The sequence below is a fragment of the Phocoena phocoena genome, chromosome 3 (assembly GCF_963924675.1).
Source record: "Phocoena phocoena chromosome 3, mPhoPho1.1, whole genome shotgun sequence".
NCBI lineage: Eukaryota > Metazoa > Chordata > Mammalia > Artiodactyla > Phocoenidae > Phocoena > Phocoena phocoena.
In genome coordinates this window covers 117,880,973-117,890,613 of record NC_089221.1, presented here as the reverse complement: position 1 = coordinate 117,890,613, position 9,641 = coordinate 117,880,973, and positions in this window count along the sequence as shown.

Below are 9,641 nucleotides of genomic sequence, written 5' to 3'. Positions count from 1 at the left end.
GTTCCTGGCACTAGATGTGCAAGGGTGAACATGGTCTATTAGCAAGTCCTGTTGGCTCTACCTTCAAAGCAGTTCCGGAATTCCACCACATCTCTCCACTTCAACATGGTCACCCTGTTCCAAGCTGCCATCATGTCTCACCCGAATTATTTCAATAGCTTTCTAACCTTTTACGGTGATCTCTCTGCTTCCACTCTTCCATTCTCCACACAGCAGCCCTAGGGCCCCTCATTTATTTTTATTTTTATTTTTTAAAATACATTTCCATTTCACTCAAACATAGAGGTTCTTTTAAAAGGCAATCAAGCCATATAACTCTTCTGCTCAAAACCCAGCCAATACATTCTCATTACTTAGAAGAATAATCGAACTCTGTCATGGTCTATAAGATCTGATCTATAGTCTGGCTCCAGCCCTCCTGCCTCCCTGATGGACTCTCATACCGTTCTGTCCTTGCTCACTCCTTTCCAGCCACACTGGCCTCCCTCTCTTATGTGAAGCCTGTTCCTGCCTGAGGGTCTTTGCAGTGGCTCTTCTCTCTGCAGGGAAGGCTTTTACCCCAGATCTTCACAGGACTGGATCCCTGTCACCTACGTCTCATCTTAGATATCACCTACTCATGGAGTCCTAAGTTTCTCCATCACATTTCTCTGTTTTATTTTCTTCCTGGCAATTATCACTACTAGTAACTGCCTTGTTTATTTATTTTTTTAATCGTTTATTGCCTGCCCCTACACACACACACACACACACACACACACACACACACACACTGGAATGTACCTTCCACGGAGCAGGTATTTTATCTATCTTCTTCACCACTGCCCCTAGAGCACCTGGTGGCACTCAATAAATACTTGTTCAATGAGGTCATAGGAAGGGAGGGGCTGGGAAATGAGCTGAGCTTCTCATTGAGGCCACATGAGGGCGCTGCTCCCCGCGGAAACGATCGCTAGGGCTGCTCCCTTGGGCCAAGCGGCAGGGTTTGCTTCCCAGAGCGGACCCACTAGGGCGCAGAGATGGTGGGGATGGCAAGAAGGGGTCCTTGATCCTCCGCCTTACCCTGAGCCACTGCAGACTGGCCTGGCGGGATGGGGTGCGGGGGAGCGCAACAGCGATGGGGCGAGAGACCCATCAGGCTCATCTGAATGCAGGTCAACCTCCCCACTGGATACCTGGGACCCATTTCCTCTCTGAAAAATGGGACTCAGGCTGGCCCTCCTCACCAACCCCAGGTCTGGACTTGGGTCAAATTTCTCAAGTCCAAGGAGTTCCCAGGGCAGGAATTAGAGGAGCAAGTCACTATATTACCAGTTGGGAATTGGGTGCTGAGTCTGATGGGGAAGTTGGTTTCAGTCCCAGGAAGAATAGAAACTGGCCTAGGGCTTGAGAGGGCGGGGAATCCCCGTGACCACCCCTTCAAGAATGTGTCCCAACCCCAGGGGCAAGTGACTCAAGGGAGCCTGAGGGGAACAGGCGCTGGATTTGGCATGAATACCCCCTCACAAGCACAGCCTCCCTTCCCTCCCCCATTCCAGCTAAAGTTCAGAGGGTCTGCCCTTGCCCTCTCTGTGGCCCCAGCTACTCTGGCTCCCCAGGCTGCCTGCAATAGAGGGCCACCATGCCTCCACCCTCCCTGGGCCCTTCTCCCTCTTGGGTCCCAAGTGCCCTGAGCTGCACAGGTTGGGGAGGGAGGGGAGTGAGGGTCTGTCTGTGGGCATCAGTGGTCTCCCAGACAGGGCCAGTGAAGGTGTGCTGTCTGGGAGAGCAGCCCTGGGCATGAGCCCTGGAAAATACCCTGGCCTAGGAATTCAAAGACCTGGTTCTCATCCTAGCTGAAACACAGACTTGTTGGGTGTCCTTGGGCAAAGCCGCTCCCCCCTCTGAGCTTGTTTTCTTCCACCGAAACTGAGACAGTTGGAGTAGATGATTTCCAAGGTTCAAAGTAGACCTTTAGCAGTACACTGAACTGGCCCTGAGGGGCAGGAAGCAGTGTCACTAACTGGCTGCCTGGGTGTAAATCCCGGCTTGGTCACTTTCTAGCAAGTGGAGAAGAGATTTACCTTTGCAGAACCTGAGTTTTCCTAACAGCAGAAGGGGAATAATAAAAGTGCCCATTTCATAGGCTTTATTAAATGGAACAATGCATGTAAAATAGGCCTGGTACATAGTAAAGACAATAGAGGGAGGCTGTTATAATTAAAAGCTATGAAAATAGTCACTTCCAGAGTGGGGAAGAAAGAAAATATAGTGAAATGTCAGTTGCATCCAACCACTGTGCTAGGCACATTATCTCATGTAATTCTTATGACAAGCTTTTAAAAAACTCACAGTTTTTTAAAACTTTTAATTTAACTTATTTTTAAAAAAACGACGTGAGTCTAATCATAGAAGAAGAACTATAGAAGAAGTTGTAGGGCTTCCCTGGTGGCGCAGTGGTTGAGAGTCCGCCTGCCGATGCAGGGGACACGGGTTCGTGCCCCGGTCCGGGAAGATCCCACATGCCGCGGAGCGACTGGGCCCGTGAGCCATGGCCGCTGAGCCTGCGCATCCGGAGCCTGTGCTCCTCAACGGGAGAGGCCACGACAGTGAGAGGCCCGTGTACAGCAAAAAAAAAAAAAAAAAAGAAGTTGTAAAAAAAAGCAGGTCTCTGGCTGGTACCTTTCATCCAGCTTCTCCCGATGGTAATATCTTACATAACAATAGTATAATATTCAAAACCAGGATGATGACATAAGCACAACACTGTTAACTAGACTGCAGGCCTTATTCAGATTTCCCTTGTTTCCATATGCACTCATTTGTGTGTGTTTGGGTGTATAGTTTTATGAAATTTTATCACATGTATAGATTCACTTACAACCAGCTAAGCAAATTGCTCAGCCTCGTTAAGCCTTGGTTTTCCCATCTATAAAATGGGGGTGGGGACATCCCTGGTGGTGCAACAGTTAAGACTCCATGCTCCCAATGCAGGGGACCGGGGTTCGATCCCTGGTCAGGGAACTAGATCCCACATGCATGCCACAACTAAGAGTTTACATACGTCAACTAAGGAGCACGCCTGCCGCAACTAAGACCCGGCACAACCAAATAAATAAATAAATAGATAAATAAATAAATAAAAATGGGGGTGAAGATACTATTTTCCTCAGAGAGCTGTTGTGAGAATTAAATGAAATAATGTATGTAAAGCTCTTAGAACAATACCTAAAATGTAGTGAGTGCTCAATAAATTTAAGGGTTTTTTTTTTTTTAGAAAAAAAGCACATTTTTGAAAAATGACTTCAATACATAAATAATTTGCATTTGTTCTAGAGAAAACAGAAAATGCTCATAAGAGTAAAAATAACGTAAAATAAATTTTCAAATGCCCTTTTACCCCAAAATAACCACTGTTAATTTTACTCACCCCACAAATTTGAGGTATATTTCATTATTCTTACTTTATCATAAGAACACTGAGGCTCAGAAAGGTTGAGCAGTTTGCCACAGTCACTGAACTTATGAATGAGGAGCTGAGATTGAATGCACGCTCTTGCCTCCAGGAGCTCACAGCTGGGGCCAGCAGACAGGCCTATGAGTCATACCAATCCAGGGCAGACTGGAATGAACAGCCACTGCTGGTTTCTGAGTACTTGCTATGTTCCAAGCACTGCATGAGCACCTTGCAGGTTATCTCAGTGAGTCTTCACAGTAGCCCTTTGAGGTAGCTAACGTTCCCATTTCTGGATGAGGAAACTGAGGCTCAGAGAGATATTTTGTTCAAGGTCAGAGTTAGGGGCCGGTGGACCCAGGGAGCAGAAAGGTGTCGGTCACATGCTTCAGCCCAAGCTTAAAGCCTCCTCTCTGAGGGATTCAGACAAGATGCTAGGAGAGTGTCTGGGGAGAGAGTCTCTCCAGCTGGAGCTTTGGGCATCTCTCATCCTGGGGCTGGGGTGCCCTTCTCTGACCCCACCTTGACCCCAGACACCAAGATCCAGCCAAGATTTGGAGTGGACCCTGACAGCTGGAGCCTGCTTCCACTTGTCACAATGCCGACACTCCATCTGGAGTGGAGGGGTGAGAGCCTTTGAAAGGAAGAGGCAGAGGAAAAAGAGAGATCGAGTCTGCAGAGCAAAACCACCCGAGCCCTCAGTAAACCTTTTTACCTCAGGCTTTCCGGTCGCCTCTGACCTAGACTGCCAGACTCAGGAAGTGTTGGGAAGGCAAATGCAGGTATGTGATTATTGAGTTTCAAACTAATTACTTATGCTCCCCTTACTTCCAGAAAAGATTTAGACAACAAGAGACATAGAAACAAGTAAATATTTACAGAAGGATTAAAGAGCTCCATAATGAAATCAAATTGGAGAAGTAAGAAATCATTGTCTTCAAAATGCTGGACTGGGGATAATCACTGCAACTGAGCACCAAAACTTAACTGTGAGCTTCCTGGCAGTGGATGCAAAAAGGGAGCATATGAATTCCACACCTGCATTGTCTCATAAAAGGAAGTACCTATACCAGATACCAGATGAGCCAAACTTCCTAACACTGAACTACAAGAGGAGTTTATTACACCTCATTCAGGCACTGGCCAGGGACCTTCTATGTAATAATATCTAGAACAGTGTTTTTACAAAGGATACAGATATTCATATTCCATGTGAACATCTCTTATGTTGGTGGTTCTCAACCTTTTCAGAATCGATATTTCCTTTTTATTTATTATTATTTTTTTTTTTTGTGGTACGTGGGCCTCTCACTGTTGTGGCCTCTCCCGTTGCGGAGCACAGGCTCCGGACGTGCAGGCTCAGCAGCCATGGCTCATGGGCCCAGCCATTCCACAGCATGTGGGATCTTCCCAGACCAAGGCTCGAACCCGTGTCCCCTGCTTCGGCAGGCGGACTCTCAACCACGCGCCACCAGGGAAGCCCGATGTTTCCTTTTTATAACAAATACATTAACATCCCTTTACTATTCTGATATGAAGTTCACAAATAATATCCTAACTGCAAATTTACTCTTTAAAGAAAGTGAATACCCTAATTAATATAAAAGAGGTGATTTAAAATAAAATAATATTATTTGAATAGGCAAATGCTTGGTCAGACTACTCTAGAAATCTCAGTGAAGTTGCACCTACACAGACTTACCTTGAATGTGACAACTACAAATACTAACGGACACAGGTTTGTCGTTTGGCAACTCAGATAACGCCAAAATGAAAACTCATGCTAATTTCATTCCTGGAAAAGTCAGTGCAAAAACTCTTTTTGTATTTTTGTGTGAATTAGAAATGAGTCTAGGCTCAAGTAATTATAATCAAAATTTCACCCATATGAGTATCTGACGGGACACTCAAAAACAGTGGAAGTTGGGGCAATTCTTAATTGTGTGTGCCTGACGTCCTTCCCCCACAAATGCCTGAGGACTCCTCAATCGGTGACAACCAAAAACTCTCCCACAGATTACTAAGATATCCCCTAGGAGGTAGTATCTCTTCCTTTGTGAACCATTGTCTTAGATCAACCTTAAGTTATAAAAAAGAGCAAATGGGAATTCCCTGGCGGTCCAGTGGTTAGGACTCCACGCTTCCACTGCGGGGAGCACGTCCCGATTCCTGGAGAACTAAGATCTCGCAAGCCACGTGGCATGGCCAAGTAAAATAAAATAAAATAAATTTTAAAAGAGCAAATGGATATTGTTAAATTGCAGCTCTGTGACCACATTTCTAAGAGGAACCAAACTTATACATTCCTGGTACAGGTTGTGATGTGACCTCGTTCCAAGGCTGAGCTCTGGAGACGTTAATAATAGTACTGACCTATTTATATAGGGCTTTCCCTTTTGCCAAGCACTTTCAGAGATGCTATCTCCTTCAATTGTCACAAGAACCCCCTAAGTAGATTGTTATTCTCCCCCCATCTGAAGATGAAGAAGCCGAGGCACAGAGAGAAAGTTATCACACCCTGTAGATCAGGCACTGTTGATCGTCATAGAATTGTCTCAGCAAGACTTTTCACAGCAGCACGACTGCCAACAATTCACTCTGGACATCACTGGCCAGTGCCTGAATACAGAGCAATTGTTTCAAACCTTCATTTTATATGGAGGAACCTGAGGCTTGAGGAAGGAGGCGGGTTGTGTGATGGATGAGAATTACTTGCCTGTCCCTCCAGTGAGCCACCTGTGCTAGGGGATGACGGAAGGGGTAAAGTCCTGGGGCTGGAGATTTAAATCTCTTGAAGCCACAGAAATGGAGGAGGATGGCTTGGAATCCAGGCATTCGCCAAGCACATCATAAGTATCCTTTCCTCAACATCTTCTGGGGATGATGGGGATTTCAGACGTCCCCTTAACACACACCCCCACCTCATCCATTCCTATCTATCATCCTATTCAAATGGATCTTGACCCCAGGCCATGAGACATAAGAGCCTCTCTACACCCAGGTGCACAAGAAGTATTATCTGGCACTTCCTCCACGGGCCCCAGTCAGCATAGGAGGTGCATGGGGACTCCAAAAATCAGGCCTGAGTTCAAATCCCGCTGCACCCCCCCAAATTACCTGATCAACTGGCTCTCATGGGGATAGAGACATGGATGAGAGAAATCAGCCTGGGGTAGGAGAAATGACCCCTTACCGTGAGCTTCCAAGTTTGGGTAACTGGGCTCATGGCCATCTGGTGATAGAAGTACCCTCAGTGGAGGAGCTCCTCCGTTATCCCCAGCCAGCCGAGTTCTGGGTCTACTTGGGACTCACTTTTCTGGTCAGAATGGAAGGAGAAGGCAGCTGAATCCCATCCCCCAAGGGTCACATGCTTCTCTCTGAGCGACAAGGGCTGCTTTTTTGGGTAGAGGTTTCTAAAACTTTGAGTGGCCTTGCAGATCCACCAACTCATTGGTAAGAATGGCCATCTCGCTGAGCAGAGAGGGACCACTTCAACTGAGGATGACTGGCCCAGGTGAAAGCAGCACCTTACTAAATTCCCACTGGAAGGAAAGGAGGGAGGAAGAAAGGAAGGAAGGGGGAAAGGAAGACAGAAGGAAGCATTTGGTCCTAACTGCAGCTGTCACCAAGTAAGCACCTACTATGGGCCAGGCATCATATTCTGCTACTATTATTATCCCCATTTTACAGATAAGCAAACTGTAGATCAGAGAAATTGACTAACATGTCCAAAGTTAGAAAGATAGAAAAATAGCAGAACCTAAATTTGAACCCGTGGCAGTCTGGCTCCCGGGAGTGCACCCATTTCACTAGCTGCCCCGTTGCTCTTACCTAGGCCTCCCTCCAGTCTGAGAGGCAGAGATTCTTAGCACCTCCCCCCAAGACAGATGGAGCACTGAGCCTCAATAAAGCTGAGGATGTTATTGTCGGTAGAGGCAGAGAGAGGGTGGCCATCGTCTCATGCATTTGTTCAGGATAGTGTTGAGCTTAAGAGCACAGGCCGAGGAAAAAGAGAGGAATTCTAATTGAGGCTGAGATTCTTACTAACTGGGTGGCCTTGGGCTGTTACTCACCTGTTTTTAGCCTCACCCTTTTAAAATAGGGAGGAGTATCTAGTCTTAGGGCAGTTGTGAGGATCACGCAAGATCATGAGCACATGGGAAGTGTCATTATTTAAAGTTCTTCTGCCTCTGCCTCAGAGGTTCAGATGCTTAACTCGTTATCCTAATTATGCAGACCAGTGCTTCATAAACTGGCTGATGTCAGAATTGCCTGCCAAAAGTGTAAATGCTTGGGACCCACCCCAGGAAGTTTTGAATTAGGAGGACCTTTTTATCTTAAATAAGTTCCCAGGTAATTCTGATGCATAACCAGGTGTGGGAGAACCAATCTATGAGCATAGACGTCTCAGCCACAGTGGGGAAGGGACCCAGGTGGGTCCCGTCTCCAAGTCCCCTTCTCCCATTTCTTGTCACCGCCAGCACCTCCTTCCCACTGGCTTGCAAGTGCTCTCCCTAAATGAAGGTCTGTATGGCCTAGCTGAGTCAGTGACAGTGTCCCAAGGAGCCTGTCTTTCCAGAGGCCTGGGAACCAAGCACAGACCTGGGAAGCAGGATGCCAAGGTTTCTGCTGTGGATTTGCCCCCTTGTGACTCACTAGTGGCCAGGGCCAGTAGGTTTCTAAGCCTCAGTTGCCCACGGTCCACAGATAGTCAGGCAAAGAAGAGTGGCCTGCTTCCTCAGGAGTGTGTCCCTGGCACTTGACTGCCAGAGAGCAGGTGGGGTAGAGAGGCCTGGGTAGAGAAAGGGGAAGAGGTGAAAGAATCCTGCATAACTATGCTTTCTCACTGACGTCTCTCCTTTGATGCTCACAGTGATAGGGAATAAAATCCAGCATCTACCTTGGGCCTGTAACATTCTCTGTTATCTGTCACTAGCCTTTGCTTCAATGTTATCTCATAACCCTCCCTCCTTTCTGACCTGCTTGCTGTTCCCTGAGCGCTCCAAACTTGTTCCCATCTCAAAGTTTTTGCCCTATTTGCACGGCTTAGAATACTTCGGCAATGGATAATCACAAGTCTGGTTCCTTCTGCTTATTCAAGCATCAGCTTACAGGTCACAGGCTCAGAGAGACCTTTGCTAATCAGTCACCAAGTCTAACGTGTTGTCCCAAGCACTGGGACACAACATCCTATAGTATATCATTGAATTTTAACTTTCATCTTAGCGATTGTCATCATAGGATCTAGTTTACTTTTTAATTTAATTAATGTGTTGCCTGTCTCCCCCTACGGTAGCGTGCAAGCTCCATAAAAGCATATCCTTGGCTGTCTTGTTTATTGCTGTGTCCCTAGTGCCTGATAAGTGTTCAGTGATTATTTGTGGAATAAATGAGTTAATGACTTTGCCCCAGAATGAATCGTGATTCCTTTTTCTGATTAGAGGACACCCAAAGTTCTGAGAGAAGTGACTGTCCCCAAACCATTCCAGGCCCTTTGTATTCTTTTTGCAGGTCCTTCCCATAAAACCTGGCTGACACACAAACTGAGCTGGGGTGAGGCTCACAGGTGTGATGAAAGCTTGGAGTTGCCCCATGAATGGGCTAAGACTGATGTGAGGGTGAGAAGGCAGAAGGTCACAGTGTGTGAAGGGAGAGGCAGGCTGGGACTGGAGAGCAGGGTGTGAAACTGGCAGTGGTGAGGGGAAAGGGGTGACTTGGCTGTGTGTCAGGAAGTGTTTCCCTCCACCCTCCCCTGGGGAGAGCCCTGACCCCAAGGTGGCTTCGTTTTGGGGAAGCAGGCTGTCAGGCAGCTGCTGAGGGAGAATAAAGGTGTGTCCTGGGTGGTGACAATCTACTGAGGTCCTAGGCCCAATACTGACCACCAAAAGGAACAATCCCACAGTGGCACTTGGCCAAATAGGTGACAGGTGAGCTTCCTCCTAAAAACCAGCCCAACCACACATGGAGCCTCAGACCTGTGGGGAAGGGAGAGAAGAGAGGTTGCTAAGGAAGTGGAACAGTCAGTATAGAATGATTAGTAATAATAATGATAATAATAGGTCACATTTTTGACAATATGTCTGGCCCTATACTAATTGCTCTATATGTGTTCCCTCGTTCAATCTTCACGAAGCTCTCTACAAAGTAGGCATTATTATTATTCCCATTTGAGAGATGTGGAAACTGAGACTCAGTGAGATTAAATATC